Below are 16,685 nucleotides of genomic sequence, written 5' to 3'. Positions count from 1 at the left end.
ATTTTTGCATTTTTCTCAAAAACTAATAACACAGTGGTAACAAAAGTTATGTATATTATAGGGGCAAGAAATCCAATTACTACACTGGAATTTCAGTGACCCAAGACAAGCGGTTCGTTATTTATGATAAGAAATAAGGTACCGCTAGGATGTACCTCGTTTCCTATCATATATATTGAAAAACCGCTTGTCTTGAGTCACTGAAATTTCAGTGTAGTAATTGGATTCCTTGCCCCAATAATATACATAACTTTTGTTACCAGTGGGTTATTATTTTTTGAGAAAAATGCAAAAATAGTCACGAATTTACCACAGGGGTGTAGTACCCCCTTAATTTACTTTGAATCTGACCAGTGTCGATGCATTGAAGTAAGAAAGCACCTTCAAACTTCATTAACAGCTTGCTGCTCTTGTCATATGAAAATCATTCAAAAATGAACTTGCAAGAAAATCTATCAGCAATATACTTCCATGCTTAATAACAATACACCATGAATTCAACCTTGACCTCAAGATGATGGTAATCACATATACCATTATGTACATTACACATCCATCGCTATATATGGCTATATTTATATATCTTGGTGCTAATCACTTCAAAAAATCAATCTTTTTCTTCTTTTGTTTTCTTCATAATAAACCTGGGTGCTGCCAGTTATTGCGTATCTGTCATTTTCATTTTTCATTACTCATACAACTCCAAAGAAACTTAAGTCCACAGAATTCATTGCCCCAAACCAGCATGTCATTTTCCTCTCTATACAATGTCCATTTGTATCATATTTTTTCAAGCTAATGTTTATCTCACTGCATTTTTCAAAGGAAACCCATATCTAAGGGGTTTTTTCTTCAAAGACCGAGGAAAAATTTATGGGCCTAATGCATGATTTCAAAGTGGAGGATGATCACATTCAAAAAGTCAACCCCCATCCCGATTTGACATGCACTTTATTACCTGTGAACAACTGACTATAAAATATGATTATTCAAGTTTTATCAAAAAATTGCAGCTGCAGCATAAATTTAGCACTCAATAAGATTTAATTAGAAATAACATATTTTGTCAGAAACATTACAGATGCATTTATTGCTTTTGTATCAAACTACTGCACAAAGCTGGTAAGGTGTGGTAAGCAATCCTTACTAGTGCTGCTTGGAACAAGGAAAGCATGCAAATAAATGTAGTGTGAAAATTTCAACTTTTATTTTAGGGTGATAATTTAGTTTCACTTTCATTACTCATGAACAATGTTTGAGCACTGGATTTCTTGACAATTTTATATCTAGTGCATCAAGAAATGAACAAAACGTGTGTAAATTCTTCCAATGTGTAAATATGCACTATGTAAGGAAATTCATTACTCTGTGTACTTGATCTTTACTGCCCCTGCCGCGAAAATAACAATGAGCGAATATATTCCTTTTGCGATACATATACTGTAAAACACTATAATGTCGCAGGTACTATATTTCGCAAATCACTGATGCTTGCCATTTTCGCGGGTACTTAATACCCAACTTAGTTCAGGATTTTCTCACATTCCAGTAAATACAGTAAATATAAGCAGTATTCCACTTCATTTCTGAATTTGTGATCTTGTATTCTCAGAAGCTTAACTGAAAATTAGCCTCACTTTGTTGGGTATTTTCGCCTTGACTTCCCTAAGCAGAATGTTGGATATGTAATGGCCATTTTTTGTAGGAAATAACATGCAAACTATAATAAAATTACGAAATACTACAGTACTTTAGATCAAGATATGTAATGCATGGGGGCAGCCATTTTTACCCACAATTCCTTGGAACCAACCTCGTTCAAGCAGAGGAACTTATTTTTGTTTTAAACTTTATTTTCTCATGTTACAAACTGCTAAACAACGCTCTAAAATATCATTTTCATTTGTTTCTATGACTTAAAAAGATATTTCAAAATGTTTAGAAGTGATTTTAATTTTAAAAATTATGAATAAGGAATGTAACTTTTGTAAATCATTGGTCACTAAGGGAACAAACCAAAAGATCGATGACGTCCTATAAACGTAACTAGTTTCGTTTCTCAGCCGACCCCCTCCCTCCCTGCCAGAAACGTAATAATAGTGAAATATTGAAAATTTTGACATAATAATAATAATGACACATTCTTCAGACCGATGTTTTTGCACAAACGTAATCAAGTATTTTTACCCCCTCCCCCCTAAACGAAACTAGTTTCGTTTATAGGACGTCATCGATCTTTTGGTTTGTTCCCTAATATGTAAGCAGTGTATGGATCAACAAAAATAGACACTAGTTTCATGTGAAAGTTCAATGCTTTTGAATTTTATACCGGTATGATCCTTGTAATGATATTTGAGGCTTAGAATTTTGATGATGTTTCAAGGCAAATAATCTGCAAATGAAAATTATGTCTCATTGTCACAAAAAATGAATTTTGAGGTGAATTCGGTAATGAAGTTGTTTGTGTTGAGTTGTCAAATTCGGCACCCAGTTCATGAGTTACGCAAATTTTCAACAGGATATGCAAGAGCTAAATGTGATAAAATTCACAAGGATTTAATTTTGTGAATCAAAAGTTCAATGTAACTTAAGGAAGCTTAGAACTGTGAATTTAAAAACAAGGTTAAACTTTTCAAAATTTGCAAAGCACGAAAAAATTACTCGCACATAAGTTAATTTCCATTTTTACAGTAGCATTATTTTGCATATTGGTAAGACAGTGGCTGTTTTTTCCACATGTCCAACTGCATTTTTAAATGTCAAATGCAGTTGGTCATTACCTCAAACTAATGCCTGCTAAGCAGCCAATCAAAAAACTTTCATCATGGGCAAATAGTCGTTATTATAAAATCCAACTCGAGCAAATTTATCGCACAAAGGCATTTTTTATCAGAGAGATTGTAATATTCCACCTCCACATTTATCGTGGCAAAAATTTTGTGTACTTGAAATTGAATATGAACTAACCATATGACATAATTTCATGAATACAATGGACTTTGGTTTAGAGGTATGTATGACATTATCATGATTAGGCCTATATGTCTAATATCCTGATAGGAAGCAAAATGCTTTAATAACAGATCACCACATGAAATTAAATCAAATGCACTCTTTCATTACCCATGAAAACTTCACGAATTCCCAGGGCATGAATTGCACCTAAACATTACATATTAATCATTTATACTCAAGCAAAATCAATTTCTATAGTGTTATTTATCTCAGGTCAAGGTCAAATCAAACATGCATGAAAAAAAATCATTGTTCAATCATTGATTGCTATTGCAACTTGGCAATGCAAAGGAATATTACAAGCATTTCAGTCAACTATTTTGATGTATAAATGCAATGGTTGTGAGGTATCTCACCACATATTGACTAACGGAAATGGCAATTTATATATCACTGGTTGTATGGCCATGTTCAACTTCACTGCCCAGTTTGAGGTCAAGATCGGACTGCATAACTGCATGTATATTTGTTCACTTGGCCGTAACATTCTGTAATCTTGTTTGTCATACCATGCCATGTGCAATTTATCAAAACAAAAGAAAGAAATATTGGAGCAAGTATGCAATATTTTGAGGTCAATGTTTCCAGTGTTGTAGCCACACACTCCAGCATAACAAGATTTATTTTCACTCTTGTGTGAAATATTTAAAAAAAACAGAAATATGTGCATTTCAGATTTTGCAGAATCCGCCTGTTTCATCATATTCCCATTCATTCACCTGCCACATTTTTACGCATTATACAAAAAAATAATTTTGCCAGAACATCTTGAAATTTCACCAGCAAATTTTATATCCTAAGACCTGATGAATTCAAGATAGCCTTTTCAACTTGAACCCCGCATCACATAGCATGCATGTAACATGCACCTGATTTACAGCGCAATGCCCCAGAATAGCATACAACCATGCTTTAATGAAAGGTGACACACACACACAGAGCATGCCTCCCTCGGCGAATGTATGTTATATTATGCGAGCATGAAACTGGTTGCGATGCAATTGATATCCAAGTGAGGGAGGGCAATCACAACGGGTAGTCTTCTTTTATAATACAGAGTAATTTATTTTCTGCAGTGTTGCCTTTCTTTCAAGATGTTCTCGACATGAAATTGGGTTTCTTTGGGGAGGAAGAAGAACACCAAGAAGAACATGAAATAAACCAACATGTTTCTCAATTTTTGTTTCAAATATGCAATAAAATCCATGCTTGAGTTCCCCTAATGTAAATGAACTGAACAATGTCATGGAAGAGCTAATATAAATGCATACATGCATGCATCAATTGTGTTTTTAAGCAAGATCAATTTTTAATAAGCAAGTAATCGTCATTAAGATAATTGAATGAAGCCCAAACATATTTCTCAAACAGCTCAGCCCACCAACACAATGTTCATCAGTCACATATCAATGTTTGGTCATACTTACTCTTTTCCTGAGAAGAGATGCAATTGGTTGTTTTTGAAATGGAGAATTGTTTTGTGAATGTGCTTATATTTTACTTTCAAATTGATAACAAAAAAAGCCAGTTATCTAAGTAACAGAAGGAAGGGACATTTGGGAAAGCACTCTTCAATTTAGCACTTACTATTTATTAGTTCAAGTGAATAATAATAATAAATACAAATTCATACAATGATTCTTAAAATATTTAAATCCAATCAACATCTGATGACAACACCCAATGCATCAATTAATGAATCAATCAATCAATGTCTTTTCATTCAAACAAGACTGACAAATTATTCATTATTGGAACAAAATTATATATTTCCACACCATATGCCAGGTGCAAAATGTTTGTGCATTACATTAATGTGAATGTATGACCTCTAAAAATATGGATATATATATGGCTGTGTAATTGCAATTTCAGTTTTGAAATCATTTGAAGCAGAAGTGAAATATTCACTTGCCTGCCTGGCTTCTTTTTGTGGTTTATTGTAAAAATGTTTGAAACCGGAAAAAAAACATTGCAAATTTGCTATTAAAGACCTGTAGAATTACTATTTACAACATCTTGTCAGTCAATAATTGATATTAATGAAACATCATGTGTCAGTTGGTACCATCATGTACTCAAGCATGTCTTTGTAGTCAACCATTAGTTTAATACCAAAATACACACATCAAATGAGTATTTACTTCATGATGAGACAGTAAGTGGTAACAACATAGAATCATATTCAGTTACAAGTACTATAATAACATTCAATGATTTGCAGTTGTTATGGGGAAAACCTGCAGAATTTTTACCAGCATCACATACAATCAATTTTAATATCATATCAACGAAAAAAATTGTGAATATCATAATGAAGTGACCAAAATCATGTGATAATAATTAAACAAACACTTGTATGAGTGTCAACAGACCTATCTGCAAACAATCAAATTATTATTTGATTTGTGATTTCGATTCGCATCAATGAGTTATTTTTTAAAGCCCTGGTATATATCATGAGTTTGCATTAGGGCAGTTTTTATCGGACTTTCGAAACATTTGAAGTTGATAATTTTGACTAATGATTAACACCTGTGTTGAGTTTAATTGATGTTGGTACAAGCAAAACCTGGAGAACAACGGATTATGTGACCAGTTTAATATATATTCAACTTAATTAGAGCACATTACCAGCACCCTAAAATCATACATGTACATTTGTCCTACATTCAACTCTGTTTACCGTAGGTATAACTTGCCATCATAGGTTTTTGGGGGCATGAGGCACCAATTTTGTGTCACTTAATGAAAGTCAATAAGTCATTCCTTGAATGAGAACCCTGAATGGTTTTGCTTTACCTATCACATTATTTTCTTCACCCGATCCTCTAATGATACATTGAAGAAAGACACTTCATCATGCAGTAGAGAAAAATATGGTAGAAATCGGAATGTAAACAAAGACTCTATCACAGGCATCACTATGAATCCAGGGTATGCAACACCGGAATTGCAGACTGTTCTGATATTTACTGCGCACATGCAGTATACTAGTAGTACACTGATGATACCAAATTGGAAGCAAAGTATATAATTTCAATCACAGAGAAGCTTATATCAGGGTGTTGCTTTTAAAGTGCTGTGACAATGATTTCACACTTCTTATTTGTCATCTTGAATAGGCTTTTAACAATGTTTTGCGCTGAAAATATGAGTTTCTTAACGTGTATTAGAAATTAATGACTTGCATAAGTACACAGGGAGGTAACAAGGTCAAATATCATATCGATATTAATCACGCTTTATACATTTATCTATTATTCATGCTTTATATATTTGTTCATTGCCCTCTAGTTTGAATCATATCATTATAAATGAGTTCACATTTTTGTTTGCTTTTGATGGGAAAGATTATATAAAGGGCATGTGCATCTCTTACAAAACATACATGTTCATGCAGTTCTACCATCAAAAATCTCAAGAATTATTTGTTTTTTGTTACTGCAAATCAATAAAGTCCCAACTTACGCCTGCGCAAAATCATAAAAGCATGCGGTCCACGTACAGGTGCTGCGCCCAGCTGTGTTTTACACCATTCTGTATCAATCCAGGTCGGTCCCACCTATTAAGAGCCGATCAGGGTAGTGTTGGCTCATTGGACATTTTGTAACATTTGTTGAATTATTTTACATAGGGTGATATGGTAATCTAAGTAGCCGATGGGAAGCAGCTTAGCATTATTCAGATGTACAGTCTCTAAAGAATTTCCTAGATTTCAAAGATTCTCCACACAATCTATTTTTTAAAGGAACTTCATTGTCATGTTTGAAGGTGTCAAGAGGTTTTGTAATATTGTCATATTTGCTGAACTGCTATGTCAGATATATAGTAAATACACAACATCTTGGTGTAGATTTTTAATCAGGCCTCAAGTCAGTTTTAGTTTTGGATGGAACATAGCCAAATGAGTTGCAAAATTTTAATTCCAGTATTAGATTTAATTTACAAAATAGCACAAATTTACAATGTATATTGATAGTTGGAACAGGACCAGGTTTTCATTGTGGCACATGGACACATGTATACAACCTAAATAGTGCAATATTCAAAAATCCAACCAATGCATCTACTACGCCCCCACCCAAGAATGCTTCTCATCATAAATGTACATCATTTCTATGAATTGGGTCGAAGTTGAATGACCTTTAAGTCACCAGTAAAGGAGAAATTCCAAGCTCAGGGGTTAGAATTACAAATGTGCCAGATCCACCCCTATGGGCAACTGTGAAAAGAGAGCAAGAGCAGAAAAAAGGAGAATAAGCCATGAAGCCATGCTTCTTTTTCTGAACTAAAGCTGACCTTATAAGAAGACTTGTGTATCTACCACGGTTTCTATACACAATATTACCATACAGAGAATTATCTCATTTGACTGGGAGAAAGACTAACATAAAAAGCTGGGCCACAAGCATCAACGTCATCATGTCCATGATCAACATAGCCCAACTTCAACTGAATTGCTGGGAGCGTACTGTGCTCTGTAAAATGTTCATTGGCCTGTTTGCCTTTGATCTGGGGCAATGATATGCTGCCCTGCATGAATAGCACCATCAAAATTAAATCTTGTTTGTCAAAATTACATATTGGTTAGAATAATATCCTTCACTAACATAAATCCATTGAGCATACCTTAAAAGGGATTCTGCAAATGGTATGTATTGGGTCACTATAAACACATGCAGTATTTTGGCATTTCAATTTAATCAAATAATATGTATGATGAAATAATAAATCATCATGTAAATCATGCATTCCATGTGAATGATTTTTCAAGCATTTCAAAGCCACAACACTAAAATGAAGAATAATGGTGCCAAAGCTATCACTGGTCATTTAGATAAGCATACGTATGTTTATCTCTTATCAATTTTTTCACGGACAGGGAGAGGGAAGGGAAAGATTATAAATTTTCTACTGCTTTCCGATAAGGGCCTATAAGATATACATGTAATAATATTATTTAATAACATTGAAGCAATGTTGTAACATCTACTGACAGGCCCGTACGCAGGGGGGGTGCGGGGGGTGCGACGCACCCCCACAAATTTGGAAAAGTATACAAAAAGTCCTAAATTTTCAGAATTTGCGAGCGTAGCGAGCCAAAAAATCAGGGTTTTTACGCTTTTTTTGGACAAAAAAGGTCCAAATTTTAGGAAGAAAGTCCACTTTTCACAAAATTTGGAAAAAAAGGTCCACTTTCAAAATCTTATTTTACGTGATTGTAATGTAAAGTAACATAACTTGCAAAAATCAAGGTTTTAAGGTGCTGTATTTGAGACAAAATCTGTGATTTTTAATAAAACAATAATTCCATCATTTTATTCATACAACCAAAATATTATGAGTATGCAATGTTCATAATATTATATACATGGCGTACAGGATGGCCATAACACATCAAAAGTACCGACCTCAGTCACAATCGATGGAGTAGTATGCACTAGCAACATAGATGCTGGAATTAAATAGCGATTTTCTTTGATTCGCCTCATTCACTTGGCTCAAAATTAAAAGGGGACATACATATCTGACAGTGAAAACTAACATTTTGTGGCAAAGAAATACAAATTTATTTCTTATGAGCATGTTACAATATTGCTTTGAAAATCTACCCAAAAATACTGGTCAACATATGTAAAATTTGTTACAATCAACTCTGCATCCTTTTCATCTTTCTATTTATTACATTAGGCAATCCCAAGTGGCGTTGTCACTTGTAATAAAAGCTGTATTGTCACTCTCATCTTTCTATCTGTTGGTAAAATGATAATGTTACACAAGAAGATGCTAAGCACAGTACAACATCCAAGCAGCACACACTGATGTTGCAATATTAAAAATGACTGGAGAATCTTGCATCTGTCTCACCACATATTATTACAAATATCATAGTTTCTATTCATGTATTCATGAGGCTGCATGGAGCGACAGCATGGAGCTAAAGCAGCAAGCGCTTGGATACATTTTACTTGGAAAATGATTAATGTGGAACAAGCATGATTCACTGTGCAAACATGTCCCTTTAATTTCCACAGTATACACTTACTTTTTTGTATCCACCTAAAGATTGTGCTCACTAATACAGCAATTCGTGACAAATGTCCCAATGTTCTATTTGTATAAATGAAATTAAAGAAACATGACAATGCAAAACGACCAAACACTATACTTACAAAATAACAAAAAACATAACTATGATGAGAGTCAGTAACCCTGATGGATAAAAAGGAATCAATTGTAAAGGTCAGAAAATGTATTATGCTTGAGGAGAGTCAATGTTTCACGCTTTATATTACCCTTGCTTGCATGTGTACAGAGAACAGAAATAGAACGGGATTCATTTCAAGAATTTCTCATTGGCTTAGCTCACGTTACACTCTACATCCACGATGAAAAATAGCCCCTCGCAAGTTCGGCATGGACTCATTTTCAGCACACAGGCAATTCATTTATTTGCACAATTTTATCATAATTTACTGATGAGGATTGCCTAGCTTTTTTATGTTTTATTTCTTTTATTTTATCATATCAATATATTAATAAAACATCTGCTTTCCATTCTAAAATTACAGGAAAGTTGAATAAATTATATTAGTTGTCGCTTTTAATTGATTTTGAATTTATTAAATAAAAACATCCAAATACTAAAACTGACCACTGATCAATGGCCTTATACATCTGATGTGTTTTATATGCATGCAAATTTATTCACTGCAGAACTCTATGTATTATTATGTCAGTTTTGAACGGTATCACCAGATGTTAATTTTAAATTGTTCATATCAAATACATGTACTGGATGTTGTACCAATATGTATAATGAGCCAACATGCTCTCATCCCCAAAGTCACAGTCCAAAACTCCACATTTAATAGCAACAGAACAATTAACCTTTTGTTGTGGAGTATAATGAGTTTTGTACCTAATGTATTTGCATCAGTGTGTGAGTGCACAATCATATTGGAGCTATTAAAAGAACAGTATGTGCAATTTGTGTGTTCTGAGTGAATACTAATCTAATAATAATAATAATAATAATAATGAGGCGCTTGTATAGCGCAGAAATACCTTAAAAAGGCCTCTAAGCGCTTTACATAAATATACAACCAATACACAAAATTAAAAGTTATAAAAAAACAATGATAAAACCGCATTAAATATACAAATTTCAGAGAGTGAAAGCAGCACTCATAAACATGACCATACGATAAAACGTGATTTAAAAAGCAAACATAGTATAGGTCCAAAACATACAATATACATATGACTTAAAAACAACATAAGCAATCTGAAAAGAAAGATTGCACAACATTGATTTATGCATGGTATCCAGGCAGCAGACGAGTTGGAGAGAGCAAAAACAGACCATCACCTCCGTGGAATGGACACACCGAATGATGGAAAAAACCGAGGTGAGAAACTAAAACGTCTGCTTAACTGGATACCACGCACAACATAGCAGCAAATCACATATAATTTAAACTGTTGGATTGATAAAAAGATGAGTTTTTAACAGTTTCTTGAAGGTGGCAAGTGACGCGGCATTCCTAATCTGCTGAGGTAACCCATTCCACAACTTAGGTGAAGAAACTGAGAAGGCACGCTCTCCGTGCGCTGATGTTGCTACAGTCCGTGGTACTTCAAGGAGAGAAAGCGGCGACGACCGAAGGGAGCGGCTCGGTTTGTAGGTGTTAAGAAGTTCTTTCAGGTAAGGTGGAGCTAGTCCATTCAGCGATTTGTATGTGATCATGAGGATTTTGAAGACAATTCGATCTTTCACAGGAAGCCAGTGCAGCTCATTTCGGCGTCGTCGTTGATATTAACGCGATGGCCACTCACTCCTAAAACAAGTCGCACGGCACTGTTTTGTACCCGTTGAAGCTTAGAAATTGCAGAACTTGTTAGACCAAAGAGCAGACTATTGTTAGCATCAAGTCTGGATGTCACAAATGCATGCACTAAACGTTCTGCCGTGGGGACGGTCGATGTATTTCCGAATCACGGCCAATTTTGGAGATAGCCAGACACGCAGCGCACACACATTGTTCACTTGAGGTATGAGCGTCATGTACTGGTCAAATAGGACTCCAAGGTTGCGCACATCTGAAGCCATGTCAACTTCTGAGTCGCCAACTTTGATGGTAGAAATTGGTGTCGGATTCCTGCTAAATCGCGAAGATAAATGCAACACCTCAGTCTTTGAATCGCTCAGAAGCAATCTATTTTCTGCAGTCCACGCTTTCACGCCACGAACGCAGTCTTCAAGGCGTTGAAGTTGGCCGTCGCTACTGGGATCCAATACAAGATACAACTGTGTATCGTCCGCGTGATCATAGTTTCAACACCATATGACCTAATCAAGTCTTCAAGCGGAGCAGCATAAACTGTAAACATGAATGGTCCAGCGACAGATCCTTGAGGTACGGAGCAGTTCATGAAGTGTGTCGCAGATACACTGTCGCCAATAACAACTGATTGTTGACGATTACAAAGGTAGCTAGTACACCAGGCAAGCGCTTTTCCGTGGACTCCGTAACGATCTCTCAGCCGCCAAGTAATATCTGATGGTCGACTGTATCAAAGGCGCCGAGAGATCGAGTAGAACAAGCACAACATCAGAACGCTGGTCAACAGCACGCAATATATCGTTCTGTACTCGCACTAGAGCAGTCTCCGTGCTGAAATGCTTGCGATACGCTGATTGTCTACTACCATACAGTTCGTTATCAAGCATGTATTCTTGAAGCTGGGCTGACACCGCCCTCTCAACAACCTTTGAGACAAACTTCAGGTTGGAGATAGGCCTGTAGTTGTTCAGTATATTAACGTCCAGTCCAGGTTTCTTGATCAAGGGAGTTACACTAGAAACCTTGTATGATGCAGGAAAGATGCCAGATAGGAGCGAACGATTGACAATTTTAGTAATCGATGGAAGTAACTCAGGAAGGCATTCTTTTAGGAGCGAAGTTGGAATTGAGTCCAGCGAGCATGTCGACGATGGTGATTTCATGATGATACGATGGATAGTCTCTTCAGATACCTCGCAGAAATTACTGAAAGTTGAGGTATGGTTTTGTTCAGAAGGCACGGATGGTTGCAGAGTGATGTTGTCAAGCTTATCTCTAACTTTCCGGATCTTATCCGCAAAAAACTCATGAAGTCATTTGCCAGCTTTTCAGTGCTGTCATGGGAGGAAGAGTTCTGTTGGAGCCAGTCGAACACATTTTGTCTACCTGTCGAAACAACTGTTTTTGGTCGCAGTCCTTCAGTTGCAATTTATGGTAGTTAGATTTTGCTTCTTCTAGCTTAGCTGAGTATTTCTTGCACTGATCACGATAGGTTTGTCTGTGTACTTCAAGTCCAGATTTACAAAACTGACGCTCACAGCGATTTACGCTCCTGCTTTTCTTTACGGAGCGCCTCATCATACCAGGGGGCATGAGGTCGCAATGAAACGCTTCTAGAAACCTCCGGAGCATGACAATCTAACAAGTCAGACATGACATTGTCAAATTGAGTACTGAGGGACTCAACGTCATTGGCTGGATCAGTCACAAGAGACGAAGCAGCGATGTCATTATTAAATGCATTGATATCGATGTCACGTAGTTTGCGCAAAGCGAAACTGATGTTTGGTGACAGGTGGACGGACACAGCAAGCTTGCAAATGACAGCAAAATGATCAGATGGAAGTGTATCATCAATTGTCAAATCAGAAATGATGGAATCGAGCTGCGCCAGTAATCACCAAATCTAGCGTATGACCGCAGCGATGTGTAGGTTTGTCTACATGCTGATCAAATGAAGCAGAATCAAGAAGTTCACGAAAGATGATAGCTTCGCGATAATCCAGAACGTCCACATGGAAGTTGAAATCGCCGCTATTACAAATGGAATAGCAAGGGATGTACATGTCTCCACAAATGCAGAAAATTCATCGAAGAACATCTTCGCTGTGAACTTGTTAACCTTGGATGGATAGGGTTGATAAATGACGTAAAGCCTTATGGATGAAGATTTCGACGAAATTGTCACGTCCATTTGTTCGAAAGATTTAGCGAGAAAAGACGGGTTGATAACAATGTCAAATCCTCTGCGCAAGAGCACAGCAACACCACCACCCCGTTTCGGGCGCGGAACATGATGCATAACATAGTCAGGAAGAGCATTTTTCAAGTCAGAAAGAATTCGATTATCTCTTTCATCACCAGTTAGCCAACTCTCAGTTATCGCTAAAATGTCCAGATGTTCGGATATCACAAGATCAATTATTGCGGAAGCTTTCTTACGCCCCCTAATTGATTGGCCATTCCAAACAGCGAACTTTGCAGAGGGTGTATTTGAATTGCACTTTTTGACACGAATCAAGTTGTGAGGATTTATTGTTTTGGTGGCACTCTCATTTCCAAGAAACTGCTGAGATGGTAATCGATTAGTAACAATCGAGTTGATCCTTCGTCTTAAACGCTTTCCACCTCGTCGCCCACGCTTTGTTTTTCTAACAACGTTCAATCGTTTTAGTTCATTCCACTTGTCTGGGGTGAATGGTTTTGGTTCAATAGAGTTTATCACACCTTTTCGGATAGATAACAAGGTGTCCTTCGAATATGTTAGACGACACATCATGAAAACACTAAGTAGGCCTACAGTACATGGCTGACGAATTCAACAGTACGTAAATACAGTGATGCACGAACCGAAGAAAATATCGAAAAATACTAGACAAGACGCAATTCAAAATTATCACAAAGAAGTTCAAACTGGTCACATATTACTCACAAGTTCATAAAAAGTTATAATATTGTCCACAAAATAGTTTAAACTGCTTGTATAATCGGAGCGAAGAAAAAGTGCAGCTGATCTAGTAGAGCGCCACCAACATGATATCAGCGGAAGTTTAAAGGAAATTTCCACCATGAAAACACTTATCACAAAAATAGACAGTATGGGAAGATTTGTTGTTGATATTTACTAGCAATAGTTCAACAATCAAAGTGTACTGCATTAATGAAATTGTCCTCCTTTTCTCCCAAACCAGAAACCCACACCAGAAAGCTATTCAGCATCGAAGTGGTTACGTAATTCTCTTGGTTACCGGATCACGCTACTTTGGTATGCCTTCGAGTGCCATATACTTTATGTGGTGATCATTTCGATCGTGGTTCATTACTTTAGCGCGTGATCCCGTTGACATAGTAACATTACGTAACTTCGATACTGAATTGACTGTTATTTCATTATCCAAGATATCTGGGAAGCAGGTCAATGTGAAAAATTCATCTAGAAGCTTCCAAAAACATGACACTAAAAGACAACATGACATTTTGTGTCAATCCATCAGCAGGCAAAAGAGATGCTGCATAATTTGTTTTTCAAATTTTGAAAGTTATCTTGAGCCAAACATATCTGAATAAATATTTACCTTATTGGGCAAGATTTATGTTCTCTAGAAGCATTATGATGTACTGAAATGATCTGCTCAACATCATTCACTAGAAAAAGGTGCAGCAAGAAGTGCATGACACTACAAAAACATTTTCATTCCCTGTAATAAATTTTTTCAAATTGTATCACATCTAAGGTCCTAGAATTAAATAAGTATCCTGTGACAACAACAGGATAAGAAAGTGTGTTTGGGGAATAATCAACATTTTTATTTCTCTCAAAATTTATAATGTCATTCATTGCATCTTATTTTTATGATTGTGGAGATGAAAAGAAATCCCTTGAAAAGGACACATTTTGGCATAAGTTACTACTACAGAAAATATGTAAGCCCTTCAGAACATTTGGTGAGTGCACTAATAAATGCCTGGATAAATTCTCTGTAACATGTACTTTTTAAGAGGATTTTTGTTTGTTCTAAGCCTCTTGTGTCATCACCTTCACAGTGAATCCAATTACGGTGTTTCAGCATGTTCGATAATGTCAATGTTTTTTCCATCATTGAGTTGTCAATTCTCACCAACGAGTACATCAAAATTTCAATGTTTTTGGTTTTCTAAAAGTGACATCAATAAAATGAATGTTGACTTTGTCTTTTTACTTGCATTTAATCACATGCATGAGAAAATTCCACTGTATGCAAACGGCTTGTAAAATTGTACATTTGTGAAGAGCATGACAAAAGCAAGTTTCAATCTTGTGAGTCTTCAATTTCTCTCATCCAATATAGATTTCTTGCATTATTTCAATACCCCTGCTACTCCAACAAATCAATTTGTGAGTTTTTTCTACTTTCCTTCTCTTTATTACTTGATGAAAATTTATGGTAGAAAGGGTACAGCATATGGTGCTAAATTTGGAACCAAAGACTTGTGTAATGTTGCATCTTTACCACTGTAAATTACCACTATTTGATGAATTTAATCTATCTAGTTTAAAAATATCCAATGGTCCAATTTAAAAATATCCAATGGTCAATATTTTTTACCACCACAACAGCTTAAATCTAATCTTCATGGCTGTTAGGTCACCTAAGGACAAGGCTACAAACCATAACAATAAGGATACCTTCATAATGTGAGAATCATACCTGACCAAAGATTAACAACCTATTCAATCAAATCTACTGATTGCCCCTTTCAAGAATGGTAAAACATCAAAATCTACTGAAATTATCCAATTCATTCATTTCTTTTGGTAACTTTTTTAATCATAACTACCCATTACCAGGTATTTGAAATCCAGGTCTATTTTAAAGATAACAATAACAACGGTCAAGATTAATTGCTGCAAATGAATTCTGTTAATAATGTAGCACCAATTCAAATTATTTTTGAATTCATATCCAACTTTGGCTTTAGAACTCATTTGTAGTAATTGGTCATTTTAATCATAAACTAATCATCTCAGGCATTAAAAAAATCAAAGTGAAACAACAGTCAAGAATATTTATAAATCAAAGCTACAAATGAATTTTGCTCATAGCATTGCACCAATTCTCTCCCTCTCAAAATATGTTTCTTTATTCACTGTCAAAGTAGTCAATTTTTACATGTAATTATGAAGTAACAAAGTAGGTCAGTCCAGTCAAAAGGAAGGAAGCATCATCTGCAAAATTAAATAACCATGATCAACATCAATTTTAGTGTAATTGCAAGGGGTCTTAATGTACATTAGCGTCAACATAAACATGTCAGAACACTGTTATTGGAGATATGTTTCTATAGTTTTTCTTATGAGTCATTAAGTGATGACAACTCAAGTTCTTTTAAGTATTAATCTCCTCAAGTAAATTTTGAAGTAGGTCAGCCTGTAGGGTGATATTGGTCAAGAGACTCACAAAATTAAGGACTAAAATAGAAAATTGACCATTACCATCAATACTTTCTTAATTTTTGAACTGGTTTGGGCCTGTAGACATGATGTCCCCCCTCCCCGGACACACAAATTACCACTTCTCAGTTGAGCTCTTTAAACAGGTGCTGTATGCCCAATGACATACTTATTTACTTCTGCACCACTTATTAGGGTGAATTGTACAGGAAAATAATATTCTAGAGACCAAATATATAATTTTTAGCAGAATCATGGTTTAAACCTTCTTTTTCCTTCGGTAAAAAGCTTTGCTTGTTTTGAATTACATGTACTTTGCTTTGAATTACATGCACTTTGTTTTGATTTACTTACACTTTCAACACAGCATTTTGTACATTTAGGCCTAC

General features: G+C 35.6%; 1 pseudogene; it reads right to left on the bottom strand.

The window, feature by feature from the left end:
* The window catches only part of LOC140162115 (uncharacterized), a 42,142-nt pseudogene that overhangs the window by 24,694 nt on the left and 763 nt on the right, over nt 1-16,685 (bottom strand).

Source organism: Amphiura filiformis, chromosome 1, assembly GCF_039555335.1.
Source record: "Amphiura filiformis chromosome 1, Afil_fr2py, whole genome shotgun sequence".
In the NCBI taxonomy this organism is placed as follows: Eukaryota; Metazoa; Echinodermata; class Ophiuroidea; order Amphilepidida; family Amphiuridae; genus Amphiura; species Amphiura filiformis.
The sequence above is the reverse complement of the archived record's forward strand: the minus strand, read 5'-3'. Positions and strand labels throughout refer to the sequence as shown.